The sequence below is a fragment of the Suricata suricatta genome, chromosome 9 (genome assembly GCF_006229205.1).
Source record: "Suricata suricatta isolate VVHF042 chromosome 9, meerkat_22Aug2017_6uvM2_HiC, whole genome shotgun sequence".
NCBI lineage: Eukaryota > Metazoa > Chordata > Mammalia > Carnivora > Herpestidae > Suricata > Suricata suricatta.
Window position 1 is genome coordinate 117,561,992 of NC_043708.1, and position 13,887 is coordinate 117,575,878.

General features: G+C 35.3%; 1 pseudogene; it reads right to left on the reverse strand.

Moving 5' to 3' along the window:
* Window positions 1–13,519: 13,519 nt before the first annotated feature.
* The window catches only part of LOC115302036, an 896-nt pseudogene continuing 528 nt past the window's right edge, over window positions 13,520–13,887 (reverse strand).

The following is a 13,887-nucleotide window of genomic DNA, read 5'->3' on the forward strand; positions in this document are numbered from 1 at the left end:
GAGGTTCCTCAAACAATTAAAAATAGAACTACTCTATGATCCAGCAATTTCACTATGAGGTATTTATCCAAATTATACAAAAATGCTGATTTGAAGGGGCACATACACCCTGATGTTTATAGCAGCAGTATTAATAACAGCCAAATTGTGGAAAGAACCCAAGTGTCAGTCAGCTAACGATTGAATAAAAAAGATATGATATTTAAAATATGACATATACACACAATGGAATATTACTTGGCGATCAAAATGAATCAAATCTTGCCATTTGCAACAATGTGGATGGGACTAGAGTGTATTATGCTAAGCGAAATAAGTAGTCAGAAAAAGACAAATATCTGATTTCACTCATATGTAGAATTTAAGAAGCAAAACAGATTAATATCGGGGAAGGGAAGCAAAAATAAGATGAAAACAGAGAAGGAGGCAAACCATAAAAGGCTGTTGAATGCAGAGAACAAACTGATTGTTGCTGGAGCATTTGGGGGTGATGGGTTAAATGGGTGCATATTAAGGAGAACACTTTTTGTGATAAACACTGGGTGTTATATGTAAGTGATGAATCACCAAAAAACTGTCAATAAAATCAAAGATTTTTTTCTTCAAGGAAAAAAAGACAATAAAGATTTTTTGAGTAAAAAAAGAATACCGACCCTAGTTAGAATTTTCAGGACCAAAAAGATCTATAATGGAAAAATCATAGCTTGGGTCATAAAGAAACTGGACAACATAAAAATTAGACTGACACCCAGCATAGGTGCCATTCTTAGGGAGGAATGTAGGAGTGTTTTAGGCTAAGAAAATATAGCTACAAAAGCAGATATGATTAAGAAAAAGAACAAGTAGTGTTTGAAAATTTGGTTAAGACACTGTCAGAATGAAAGCATCAAGGTTTACATTGGTTGCCCTAGTAAACTGAAAATAAGGGAATAAAACAGTTATGCTACTAAATGGTAAAATTGGAACTGAAACTACAGTGCCATGGGAACCAACTTATTTTTCATTTTTATATACAGCATAACAGCCCTATTCTTTTGTAAATTCAGCAACTCACATGCCTTTGAAAATGTAGCCAAGACTGCTGCAAGAACAGAACATGTCAAGCGTCCATATGTCCTTTTCCCCAACTGAAATGAGCTATCCTAAAAATTCAAGTACTTTGAAGATATCCAGAAAACTTTCCTGAAGTGCTCTGCAATTTTAATTCTAAAGCCTTATACATGAGGATGCATACTGGATGGTACATCAAATATTGCCTTCAGTTGACTTTCTTTGACTAATTGAAAAGGTAGAATGGAAGCAAAATTGTAACCCCCACATCAGGGAGTAAGTAATAAGTCCTCACATATCCAACTATACTCTTCCTGCAACAACCCAGGGTATTATTTGTATTGGAAACCCAAAATGAGGGACCAATGGCAGGAGTCCTTGAAGTATTTCTACAGAACTTGAACCTGGAGAAGGTAAATACTCCACTCAGAAGCTGAGTGAGTCCTCCATTGGTCTTCACATTTTCATTTAAGCATTTCCTAAATTTAAGGTATAAATCCATGTGAAAATCAGAAGTATTGGGCCTCTCCATTTTTATAGAATTTTTGTTTCCAGAAATTCAACAAAATTTGGAGAAAAAATTAGGTTAATGGCAAGGACAGATATTTTCTCAGATATTGATGACAGTGTCCCAATTCTGGGAAAATATGTAGAAATATAAGATACAAAGAAACTTAAAACTAGTTTTAGCTGCCCACAGCGCATAATTTCAAAAGTATATTTACCTTATGTTTATCCCATATTACCTGTCAGGAAGGAAGAAAAAGTTGACAAGGAAGGTCAATTTATTGATGTGCGCACGATAAAAGAATAAGTCACGATTCTTCTAATTATTATGGTACTCCACTTTGCCATTCTCTTACACACTGTGGCTGAGTCAGCCAAATATTTTTTTCTAATAGGCATGCTTATATTTTTATTTAAACCTTTACCTAAGGAGTCAACATTCCTACTTAAGTTAACCTATGGAGGCTTTTGATTTTTGTGGCAATTGATTCCTCATGATTCAAGGATTCATCAGCTGTATACTCCATGCACTTATAAGAAAGCTTAAAGAATTTTCTCCATCTCAGTTTTCCATACTAATCCAATACCAGTTGGTTTATTGTTAGCTGCTAATACCTTACATGATAGTAGAAAAAATACTTTAGCTTAACTAAATTTCTTAGTCTCCCAGGACAAAAACCTTCTTGGATAAGTTTCAATATTATCAAACTGAGGTCAAATACTTGAGATATGCATTATTGGACACCAAATGGAATAGAGTTGCACCCTGAACTCAGCCTAATATACAAATGAATCAATTTACCACATATACACACACAAAACAAATCTACACCAATTTTGAGGGTTACTTGTGGTTCTTGCCTTTTAAGAAAGGGCTAAATCTTTCCTGAGATGTTATATAAAGTATCAAATTGTAGTCAAAAAAAGCTGAAGAATTATTTCAAAGTCTTAAAATAGTTGTTTCCTCAATGGTATTCGTTTTTATCTTTGACAAAACCTTCTACATTTTGTCATGAGACTAAGGGTCCTTCTAACAGTGTATTTATTCAAGAAATCAATGGCTGGTTATAAGCATATTGTTTAATCTTCTGTGTTATTGGATTTTGCTGCTCTGAGGATGCAAAAGTGTTATCAATGCAGAGATAAATTCAGTGTGGCCATAGTGTATGATACGTTTAATGTGCTGGTAAATTTGATTTGCTGAACTTTATTGAGGATATTTGAATCTGTGTTCATCAGATATAGTTTTTATTTTTTTGTAATATCTTTGTCTGGCTTTACTATCAGGGTGATGCTGGCTTCATAAAATAAGTTTGAGAGTCTACCCTCTTCTTTTATTGGTAGGAGAGTTTAAGAAAAATGGAATTTATTCTTTTAAAAATGTTTTTACAGTGACCAATATTGTCATCTTTCCTTGGGCTTTTCTTTTTGAGAAAGTTTGAGATTATCAATTCAATCCCCTTATTTACTATTGATCTCTATAGATTTTCTATTTTTCCATGTTTAATTCTTGGTGGGTTGTATGTTTCTAAAAATGTATCCATATTTGCTAAATTATCTCGTTTACTATGTATAAATTTTTATAGCAGTCTCTGAGATCTTTGTACTTAGTGCCACTTGTAATGTTTTGTCTTTAATTTTTATTTTTTTAATTTAAAAGATTTCTCTTTTCTAATTAATCTAGCTAAAGGTCTGCCAATGTGTTCATATTCTCCAAAAACCAACTCTTTTTTAAAAATATTTTTATTTATTTTTGATACAGAAAGACAGAGCATGAGAGGGGGAGGGGCAGAGAGAGAAGGAGACACAGAATCGGAAGCAGGCTCCAGGCTCTGAGCTAGCGGTCAGCACAGAGCCTGAACCGGGGCTTGAACCCACAAACGTGAGATCTGACCTGAGCTGAAGTCGGAGGTTTAACCGACTGAGCCACCCAGGCGCCCCTCCAAAAACCAACTCTTATTTTTAAAGATTATTTTCTATTGTTTTTTTCTAGTCTATATGTAATTTATATGTATAGTATGTAACTAGCTTGACCTAAGTTATTTTTCTCATTCTTTTTTGTTGAAATAGGCATTCATTGCTATAAACTTCTTCCTTAGAACTGTTTTAGCTTAATCTCATAAGATTTGGTACTTTGTGTTTCTATTTTCATTTGTCTTAAGGTTACATATATATATTATACATATAATATTATTTTTTTTCTTTTGATTTCCTTATTGGCCCATTAGTTGCTCAGTAATGTTTCCAATTTCCACATATTTGGAGATTTTCTAACACTTTTCTAACAATCCTTCTATTATTGATTTTTTGTTTCATATAATTGTGGTTGAAAAAGACACATGATAATCTCAATAATCTCGAATTTGCTAAAATGTAATTTGTGGTATATCATATGATCCACCTTAATAATATTTGATATGTGGGGCACCTGGGTGGCTCAGTCTGTTGAACATCTGACTTTGGCTTAGGTTATGATATTGCAGTTTGTGGGTTCGAGCCCCACGTCAGGCTCTATGCTGACAGCTCAGAGCCTGGAGCCTGCTTTGGATTCTGTCTCCCCCTCTCTCTCTCTGCTCCTCCCCTGCTCATGCTCTGTCTATCTCTGTCTCAAAAATAAATAAACTTTAAAAAAATTAAAAAAAAGATTATTCCATGTGTGCTTGATTGAGAAGAATGTGTATTCTGAATTTGTTGAATAGAATGTCCTGTATATATTTGTTAGGACCATCTGGTACTGTCTTAAGTATTCATACTCATTTTCTGTCTCAATTATCTATTGATAATTGATCACTGATAATTGATAACCTTATTGAGAGTAAGTTACTAAAGATGACTATAATTAATCAATTATATATTGCACCTTATAGTTCTATCAAAGTTTACTTTATTTATATAGGTGTTTGGTTGTTGGTTGTGTGCATATGTATTTATGATTATTACATCATTTGTTGAATCGGTCATTTTCATTGGTCCTTCCTTTTTTGAATAATCATTTTGCCATTATTTATTTTATAACATAAATTACACCGAACACGTTAACTTAACATATAATTTACCTTACTAATTAAGTGTAATGTGAGTAATTTTAAAAATTAATTCTATCTGGTGGTAAGTTTTTGTGACCTGCTTGAGTCCATGGACCAGCAATAAGGAAATGCTGATTTATCTGACCAGAAAACAGTATAATAAGAATAAGAACAAATAGAAAAATAGGTAAACCTTATAAGCACAAATAATGTGTCAAGCGCTATTCTAATGTGCTTCTAAGCACATTACACCATTGCTTGCTTGCTTGCTTTTATTTTGGCCTCTATTCACAATTTTTCCTTGTATAAAAGTCCATCTTGTCTGATATAAATATAGCCATTCTTATTCTCTTTGGTTATCATTCCCATAAAATATCTTTTTACCATTTCTTCACTTTCAGCTTATGTGTATTATTAAATATAATATGAATCCCTTGTGAACAGCATCTGATTGGGTCTTATTATTTTATCCATTCAGCCACTCTATGCCTTTTTTAAAGTTTTAATTTTAATTCCAGTTAGTTAACACACAAAGTTATATTCGTTTCAGTGTACAATATACAAATTCAACCCTTCCATACATCACCCTGTGCTCAGAACACGTGCACTCCTTAATCCCCACCACTTATTTAACCTATTCCCAAACACACCTCCTCTCTGGTAATAATCATTCTGTTTCTATAATTAAGAGGTTTTTTTATTAACTTGTCCCTCTCATATTTTCTGTTTGCTTGCTTGTTTTCTTTAATTCCATATGTAAGAAATCACATGGTGCTCATATTTTTTAAATTTATACTCTCTAGTTCCATCCATGTCATTCCAAATAGCAAGATTCCATTTTTATGGCTGAATAATATTCTATTATATTCTAAGGGATACATACACACTTTCTCTTACAGTCGCATTGTTTACAATAGCAAAGATATATCCATAGATGAGAACTTGGGCTACTTTCATATCTTAGCTATTGTAAATAATGCGACTATAAACAAATGTGTGTGCGTTTCCCTTTGAATTAACATTCTTGTGTTTTCTCTAAATATTCAATTGTGCAATTGCTGGACCAGAAAGTATTTTTTAACCTTTTGAGGAGCTTCCATATTGTTTTCTACAGTGGCTATATCTGTTTGCATTCCCATCAACAGTATGAGTGTTTCTTTTTCTCCACATCCTTGCCAACACCTCTTGTTTATTGTGTTGTTGATTTTAGCCATTCTGACTGGTGTGAGGTGATATATCATTGTAGGTGTGATTTACATTTCCCTAATTATCAGTGGTCATTAGCAAAATTCCTGTGCCTGTTGACCATCTTTATGTCATTTTTGAAGAATGTATTTTCATATCTTCTGACCACTTTTAATTGATTTATTTGGTTTTTAGGTACTGAGTTTATTAAGTTCTTTATAATTTTTAAAAAAGTAACCATTTACAGATATGTCGTTTGCAAATATCTTCTCCCAGTCCATCAGTTCCCTCTTGGTTTTGTTGATGTTTCCTTCACTGTGCAGAAGTTTTTTTATTTTGATGTAGCCCAATAGTTTATTTTTGCTTTTCTTCCTCTTACATCAGGAAGTATATCTAGACAGAACTTGATATAGCCTCTGTCAAAGAGGATACTACCCATGTTATCTTCTAGAACTTTTATGGTTTCAGATTTCAGTCTTTAATCCACTTTTTAATTTATAGTTTATTGTCAAGTTGGTTTCATATAACACCCAGTGCTCTTCCCCACAAGTGCCCTTCTCCATGATCATCACTCCCCTTTCTCTTTTCCCCTGCCACTTTAGCCCTCAGTTTGTTTTCAGTATTCAAGAGTCTCTCATGATTTGCCCCCTCCCTCTCCCGAATTCTTTTTCCACCCTTTCCCTGCCCATGGTCTTCTCTTAAGTTTCTCTGGTAGACCTATGAGTGAAAATATATGGTACCTGTCCTTCTCTGCCTGAATTATTTCGCTTAGCATGACACCCTCGATGTCCATCCATGTTGCTACCAATGGCCAGATTTCATTCTTTCTCATTGCAATGTAGTATTCCATTGTATAGATAAAAAACATCTTCTTGATCCATTCATCAGTTGATGGATATTTAGTCTCTTTCCCTGATTTGCCTACTGTTGAAAGTGCTGTTATTAACATTGGGGGTGCATGTGCCCCTATGCATGAACACTTCTGTATTCCTTGGGTAAATCCCAAGCAGTGGTATTGCTGGGTCATAGGGGAGATCTATTGATAGTTTTTGGAGGAAACTCCACACTTTTCCAGAATGGCTGTACCAGTTTACATTCCCACCAAAGTGTAGGAGAGTGCCAGTTTCTCCACATCATCGCCAGGGTCTATAGTCTCCTGATTTCTTTATTTTAGCCACTCTGAACAGCGTGAGGTGGTACCTCAGTGTGGTTTTGATTTGTATTTCCCTGATGATGAGTAACGCTGAGCATTGTTTCATGTGTCTGTTGGCCTTCGGGATGTCCTCTTTGGAGAAGTGTCTATTCATGTCTTCTGCCCATTTGTTCACTGGATTATTCATTATTTGGGTGTGGAGTTTGGTGTGTTCCTTGTAGATTTTGGATAGTAGCCCTTTATTCAATATGTCATTTGCAACTTTTTCCCCCCATTCCGTCAGTTGCCTATTAGTTTTCTTGATTGTTTCCTTTGCAGTGAAGAAGCTTTTTATCTTCATGAGTTCCCAATAGTTCATTTTTGCTCTCGATTCCCTTGCCTTTGGGGATGTGTCGAGTAGGAAATTGTTATGGTTGACGTCAAGGAGGCTGTTTCCTGCTTTCTCCTCTAGGGTTTTGATGGTTTCCTGTCTCATGATTAGGTCTTTCATCCGTTGTGAGTTTATTTTTGTGTATGGTGTAATAAAGTGGTCTAGTTTCATTATTCTGCATGTTGCTGTCCAGTTCTCCCAGCATCACCTGTTAAAGAGGCTGTCTTTTTTCCATTGGATACTCTTACCTGCTTTGTCACAGATTCATTGGACATACATTTGTGGGTCCAGTTCTGGGTTCTCTATTCCATTCCATTGGTCTATGAGTCTGTTTTTGTGCCAATACCATACTGTCTTGATAATGACATCTTTGTAGTAGCGGCTAAATTTTGGGATTGTGATGCCTCCTGTTTTTGTTTTCTTCTTCAATAATACTTTGACTATTCGGGGTCTTTGTGGTTCTATACAAATTTTAAGATAGTTTGTTCTAGCTTCTTCTAAAAGCTAGTGCAATTTTGATGGGGATTGCATTGACTGTGTATATTGCTTTGGGTAATAATGACACTCTAACAGTGTTTATTCTTCCTATCCATGAGCATGGAATTTTTTTCCATTTCTTTGTGTTTTCTTCAACTTCTCTCATAAGTTTTCCATAGTTTTCAATATACACATCCTTTATATCTTTGGTTAGGTTTATTCCTAGGTATTTTATGGATTTTGGTGCAATTGTGAATAGGATCACTTTCTTGATTTCTCTTTCTGTTGCTTCAATATTGGTGTATACAAATGCAACTGATTTCTGTACATTGATTTTGTACCCTGCGACATTGCTGAATTTCTGGATCAGTTCTAGTAGACTTCTGGTGGAGTCTGTCAGGTTTTCCATGTAGAGTGTCATGTAGTATGTGAAAAGTGAAAGTATGACTTCATCTTTGCCAATTCTAATGCCTTATATTTCCTTTTGTTGTCTGATTGCTGATGTTAGGACTTTCAGCACTATGTTAAACAACAGTTGTGAGACTGGACATCCTTGTCATGTTCCTGATCTCAAGGGGAAAGTCCTCAGTTTTTTTCCCATTGAGGATGATATTAGCTGTGGGATTTACATAAATGGTTTTTATGATGTTTAAGTAAGTTCCTTCTATCCCTATTTTCTCTAGGGTTTTTATTAAGAAAGGATGCTGTATTTTGTCAAATGCTTTTTCTGTATCTATCAACGGAATCATATAGATTTTATATTTTCTTTTGTTAACGTGATGTATCACATTGATGAATTTGCAAATATTGAACCAGCTCAGTAACCCAGGAATGAATCCCACTTGATCATGGTGGATAATTCTTTTTATATGCTGTTGAATTCGATTTGCTTGTATCTTGTTGAGTATTTTTGCATCTGTATTTATTAAAGATATTGGCCTATAGTTCTCTTTTATTGTTGGGTCTCTGTCTGGTTTGGGAATCAAAGTGATTCTGGCGTCATAGAATGAGTCCAAAAGTTTTCCTTCCAGTTCTAATTTTTGGAATAAGTTGAGAAGAATGGGTATTAACTCTTCTTTAAATGTCTGATAGAATTCCCCTGAGAAGCCATCTGGAGATGGCTCTTTTCCGTTGGGAGACTTTTGATAACGGATTCAATTTCTTCACTGGTTGTGGGTCTCTTCAGATTTTCTATCTTTTCCTGTTTGAATTTTGGTAGTGCATGTGTGTTTAGGAATTTGTCAATTTCTTCTAGGTTGTCCTGTTTGTTGGCATATAATTTTTCTTAGTATTCCCTGATGATTCCTTGTATTCCTGAGGGATTGTTTGTAATAGATCCATTTTCATTTATGATTCTGTCCAGTTGGGTGTTTTCTCTTTTTTTTTTCTGAGGAGTCTGGCTAGAGGTTTATCAATTTTCTTTATTTTTTCAACAAACCAACTCTTGGTTTCATTGATCTCTTCAGCTGTTATTTTTTTCTTTGTTGACACTATTTTGTTTCTTTCTCCCCTGATTTTTATTATTTCTCTTCTTATGCTGAGTTTGGGGTGCTCTTGTTGCTCCCCTTTTAGTTCCTTTGATGCTCTGTTAGATTTTGAATTTGTACTTTTTCTAGTTTCTTTAAATAGGCCTTTCTTGCAATATACTGTCTTCTTAGGACTCCCTTTGCTGTGTCCCAGAGTGTTTGGATTGTTGTATTTTCGTTTTCATTTGTTTCCATATATATTTTTTCTTTTTTAAAATTTATTTATTTTTTATACTTTATTGTCAAATTGGTTTCCATATAACACCCAGTGCTTCTTTCTCCCCACAAGTGCCCCAAAACATGACTATCACCCTCTCCCCCTTCAGTCCATGGTTCATTTTCAGTATTCAGTAGGTCTCCCTTGATCTGTATCCCTCACTCTCTCCCGCTCTCTTTCCCCCTTTCTCTCTCCATGGTCCCCTGCCTGGTCTCTCCTGTTAGACCTATGAATGCAAACATATGGTATCTATCCTTCTCTGCCTGACTTATTTCGCTTAGCATGACACCCTCAAGGTCCATCCACTTTGCTACAAATGGCCATATTTCATTCTTCCTCATTGCCATATAGTACTTTATTGTATATACATATATATATATATATATATATATATACATATATACCACATCTAAATTTCTTCTCTAATTGCCTGATTAGCCCAATCATTCTTTAGTAGGGTGGTTTTTAATCTCCATGTTTTTGGAGGTTTTCCAGACTTTTTCCTGTGATTGATTTCAACTTTCATAGCATTGTGATATTAAAGAGTTCATGGTATGATATCAATTCTTTTATAATTATGAAGGGCTGCTTTATGACCCAGTATGTGATCTATCTTGGAGAATGTGCGACGTGAATACTAGAAGAAAGTGAATTCCTTACCCTCAAGATGTGGAGTTCTAAATATATCTATCAATTCCATCTGTTCCAATGTGTCGTTCAGGTCCATTGTTTCTTTAGTGATTTTCTGTCTGGTTGATCTATCCATTACTGTAAGTGGAGTATTAAAACCCCTGCAATTAACACATTCTTATCAATAAGATTGTTTCTGTTTGTGATTAGTTGTTTTATGTATTTGGGTGCTCCTGAATTTTGTGCATAGACGTTTATAATTGTTAGTTCTTCATGATGGAGAGACCCTGTAATTATTATATAATGTCCTTCTTCACCTTTTGTTACTGCCTTTACTTTAAAGTCCCGTTTGTCTACAAATGGCTACTCCAGCTCTCTTTTGACTACTAGTCATATGATAGCTATTTCTCCATCCCCTTATGTTCAATCTCAAGGTGTCTTCAGGTCTAAAATGAGACTCTTATAGAGAGAAAATAAATGCATTTTGTTTTTTTATCCATTCAGCTACCCTGTGTAGTTTGATTGTAACATTCAGTCCATTTACATTCAGTGTTATTATTGAAAAGTATGGGATTAGATTAGTTGTGTTCTCTGTAGGATTCATGCTTGTAGTGGTGTCTCTGGTACCTTGTGTTCCTTGCAACATTTCCCTCATAAAGTCCTTCTTAGGATTTCTTATAGGGCTGGTTTGGTGGTGATGAATTCTCTCAATTTTTGTTTATTTGGCAAAATATTTATTTCTCCTTCTATTTTGCATGACAGGCTTGCTGGATAAAGGATTCTTGGCTGTATATTTTTTCTGCTCATCACATTGATGATTTCCTGCCATTCCTTTCTGGCCTGCAAAGTTTCATTAGATAGGTCTGTAACCACTCTGATAGGTTTCCCTTTGTATGTTAGGGCCTTTTAATCTCTGCTTTCAGAGTTTTCTCTTTATATTTTGCCAGTTTCACTATGATATGTCATGCCAACGTTTGATTCAAGTTACGTCTGAGGGGAGTTCTCTGTGCCTCTTGGATTTCAATGTGTATTTCCTTCCCCAAATTTGGGAAGTTCTCAGCTATAATTTGATCAAGCATCCCTTCAGGACCTTTTCTTTTCTTTCTTCTTCTTCAAAAATTCCTATGGTATGGATATTGTTCCCTTTCATTGTATCACTCAGATCTCGAATTCTCCTTTTTTGCTCCTGGATCAATTTCTCTCTCTTTTCCTTGGCTTCCTCTTTTTCTATAGCTGTGTCTTTTAATTCACCTATTTTCTCTTCTGCCTTTCAATCTGTGCATTGGTCACCTCCATTTTATTATGGATCTCATATGTAGCCTTTTTTAATTCATGCCAGCTATTTTGAAGGTCCCTAGTCTTGTATCAATAGCTTCCCTGATGACTTTCATGCTTTTTTCAAGCCCAGCGATTAATTTTATGACAATTATTCTAAATCCTTGCTCATTTATGTTGCTTTATCTGTTTTGAGCAGTTCCATAACTGTAACTACTTCCCAGAATTTTTTTTAAAGGAGAGTTCTTTCTTTTAATAATTTTGGCTAGCTTTATGTCTCATGTAAGTTTCAAAAGCTCATTATGCACTCTGCACCTTTGAGTATTGTTATATTAAAGGAGGCTCATTGACTATCCAGGGCCTGTCCATTCAAGAAGTGTTCTTTTAGTGGTGTCTCTTTGTTTCTCTTGTTGTGCCTTTGGTGTTTTTGTTTCCCTACTCAGTGATATTTGGGACTTTCCACCACACATACTTTGGCTGTTTCTTGAGGTAGCCCAGAGAAGGAAAACAGACAGAAAACACACAGGGAACAAAAGCATGTAAACGCACAGACAAATCAAACAAATAAGCAAACCAAAAGGGGAAAGTAAGAAAAGAATAGGAAAGAAAAGAAAGGGGAGACATAAATGACAAAAGACATAGGACAGTCTAAAAGCGTAAAACCAGCAGAAGGGAAAGATAAGAATGAGATAAAGAAAAATATATCTGAATGGGAAGACTTGGTCTAATGACAGCCATGCATCAATGTTGGTGTTTCCCGTGCTCCAGGTGGAAAAAGGAGGGGGTGGGGAAGGCAGTTCTCCAGCGTGGATGGGCGTGGTTTGGTGTAGGTAGATTTAGGTGGCTGCTCTCTGAGGCCCCGCCTTGATGGCTTTGTGAAGAAGAATGGTGGTGCACCAAGCCCTTCTTGAACCACGCATTGCAAGCCACTCTTTTGGTTCCAATCTCTCTTTGCCATGGGCGGGTCAAGTTGTATTTTCCAAGTCCCTCCTCATTTCCAAATCCTAGTCTATGCACTTTGGTGCTACTTCCCAAGATGAGATGTAGTCCTGCAGCAGGTGGCTTCCTATCCAAGAGTGTGTAGGGGGACTGGGGAGCAGCTTTCTCCTGGCTCCGCCTGGAATTGGCACACGGAGTCCAAGGAAAATGTGCCAGCTAAAGGGGATGGATTCCTCTCCCTGCACCCAGTGGTTATATATGGGATGACAGTATCCCTCTCCATCCCAGGTGGAGATTTTTCTCTTCTTTTTTTTTTTTTAATTCTGTAAGATCCCCACTTTAATCAGAAATAGCATCAAGGTGAATGTAATACAATGTTTTGATTTGCGTTCAGAAATCTAGTTTGCTTCTAATGTTGTCTAATTGACTATTGTATGTTCAAGTGAAATTTTGTGAGAAAAAAAGTTGTTTTAAATAGACTTGATTTTTTCAAAATGAAAATGATGTGTAAATTAGAAAATAATGGATCAAATGAATGTTATTATTTTTTAAATTTAGGTAGTACAAAGAGTTACAAGGAAAATAAAATCATCCATGATCATAAAAAACAAAAAAACAAAACATTAACTCAAATATTACTATCTCTAGCCTTTCCTCCCTTCTCATTCCAACTAAGTAGAAAGAAATCATCCTTTTCATATATATATATACATATACATATATATACATATATATATACATATATATATATACATATATATATGAAGTTCTATTCTCTCAGACTTTTAACCTGGCATCACTATGTTACTATATTTATTCATATACGTGCTTCTCTTTTCCCTATAATATCTATGTCTTAAGGGCAGGACCATACCTTACTAAGTACCTAGTGTAACCTTAATAAATATTTGTTGTGTATATCAATATAGAACAACCATCAAATTATGTGTGCAATCATTTGATTTATAAAAAGACACAAAAAAATTCAAAATGATACAAAATATCAATTTCAAAACAATATAGAAAATGAGTGTATTTAACCATATTCAGCTCATAACAGAGCAAATGGGTGAGGAGAATAATTCATGCTATGGTGTATTGCTTTATGAACTGGCAACAGAAAAAGTTGGCAAAGGAAGGCACAGGACCTCTATCTTTAGAGTGTTAGAACCGAGGGGCTCCATAGTCATCTGACATCCGCTCAATGTTGTACCTATAGTTAGAAATGTACAAGATGGGAACTCCAGGGATCTTCCGGATCCTTCGTTTAAGGTCCCAGTCAACTGTGGCCACAATGTAACACTTGTGCTGAGTTACTCTCTGAACTAAGCAATCATCTGCATAGGTTCCTTTGTGTGTGCATGGTAATCGTTCAAATCTTGGATCCTTGGCAATCCTTAGAGCCACTCGATACTTTTGCCCCAGTTTCTCAATTTCAGCCATTACACAGTCAGTTATACAAGGGATACACTTGGCATACAGACAGTCCATCATTGATTGTACTAAATCCAGTTTGGCTTTAATGGAAAAGT